This window comes from Erinaceus europaeus, chromosome 10 (genome assembly GCF_950295315.1).
Source record: "Erinaceus europaeus chromosome 10, mEriEur2.1, whole genome shotgun sequence".
Lineage (NCBI taxonomy): Eukaryota > Metazoa > Chordata > Mammalia > Eulipotyphla > Erinaceidae > Erinaceus > Erinaceus europaeus.
In genome coordinates, this window is record NC_080171.1 from 64604941 (window position 1) to 64606788 (window position 1848).

General features: G+C 45.2%; 1 pseudogene; it reads right to left on the bottom strand.

Moving 5' to 3' along the window:
• Nucleotides 1-552: 552 nt before the first annotated feature.
• LOC103126373 (prohibitin 1-like) lies at nucleotides 553-1593 on the bottom strand (annotated as a pseudogene).
• Between the last annotated feature and the right edge of the window lie 255 nt (nucleotides 1594-1848).

Sequence of the window (1848 nt, forward strand, 5' to 3'; positions counted from 1 at the left end):
TAAATACAAATTTAAATCTGTTGTTTTCACACAGTTGATTCCTCACTCCTTTATTGTAAATAGAAAAAAAAAACTTAGGCTTTGCTGTGACAAAACATAAAAGATATATCTTCGCTTCAGCAAAAATTGCATCACTCCAAAAGTAGGCAAGAGACTCATCCAGTTAGCAAAATGGTTTAAGAAAGAAGTACCGATAGAATATATTTCTTTGTTAACATCAGGCTAGGACTACCTGTGTAAATTGGAGTTAGCTTGAAAGCAAGAATTCTCCAGGACTTCTATAAATTCGTATAAAGTGCCATAGAATATTGATAAATTAGGAATTAATAATTAATATTACTAATGGAATGTGAATCTAACTGCTATTATTTTGCTTCATATTTTTCTCTTTACTAAGTGGATACTTTAAATATGGCGTTAAGCACAGTAATTTCTGTATTTTATATCATACCTACAATTCCATTCACTGCTATTCTGGCAATTAGTAAGTGCTAAGTGCCCTTGTAATGAATTCTATGCATAAAAGTTTTTTTTTTTTTTTTTTTAGAGATCTAAAGTGATTTCACTTTATTTCCTTCTCTTATAGCCAATCACATAATTTCAGTGATTTCTGGGGCAGGGGCAGAAGGAAGGCGGCGTGAATGATCATAAGAGCTGCGGCCCAGATAGCTCCAAGGAGGTGCGGGCGGCCGGGGACTCACTGGGGCAGCTGGAGGAGCACTGACTGCCTGGAGGGCAGGTAGGTGATGTTCCGTGAGCGCGAGAGCTGGTAGGCAATGTCCTCTGCTACCTCTAGCTTGCGCAGTTTAATCAGACCATCGCCTGCGGTGGCCAATGAGTTGGCGATCAGCTCAGCTGCCTTGGAGTCGCCCTCAGCAGAGATAATGGCTGCCTTCTGCTGCTCAGCCTTTTCTACCACAAACCTGGCTCTCTCTGCTTCCTGCTGCGTCACCTGTTTGGCTTCTACCGCTTCTGTGAACTCCTTCCCGAAGGTCAGATGTGTCAAGGATACGTCATCCAGGATGAGCCCAAAGGTGGCCGCTCGCTCCGTAAGGTCATCGCTCACCTGTCTGAAAACCAACTCTCTCTGCGTGATTAGTTCTCCAGCATCAAAGCGAGCCACCACTGACTTGAGGATCTCTGTGGTGATGGACGGCAGCACACGCTCGTCATAGTCCTCCCCATGCTGGTGAAGATGCGAGGAAGCTGGCTAACAACCGGCCGGAAAAGGATGCGCAGGGTTATGTTGACGTTCTGTAAATTTTTGCTGCCAGTAATTACTGGCACATTTCGTGGCCAAGAGCGGCAAAGATAATCGGTTTTTGTACCCATGGGATGAGAAAGTGAGTGCCTTCTCCTACCACAATGTCCTGTACGCCACGAAACCGATAAAAAATGACAGCTCTGTGACCAGCATCCACATTATATAAGGCAGAGTTCACCACGCCTCCGGCAACAGCTAAAGCCAGGCCAAACTTGCCAATGGACTCAAACACTTTGGCAGCCATGTCTCCTTCTGCTGAACCCTCTCACACCTGCATTCACTCTGACCTCCACATGAATTCCCCAGCCAGGCAAACTGCGCACGCGCCAGCTAGCCATTTTGTTTTTTTTTTCTATGAGGATTATTGTTGTATGATGAATCCACCACCCTCAGCTGCCAATTTTCCTTCCTTCCTTCCTCCCTTCCTCCCTTCCTCCCTTCCTCCCTTCCTCCCTTCCTCCCTTCCTCCCTTCCTTCCTTCCTTCCTTCCTTCCTTCCTTCCTTCCTTTCCTTCCTTCTTTCTTTCTTTCTCTCTCTCTCTTTCTTTTTAATTCCGATAGACACAGAGATGGGGAGAGAGAAGA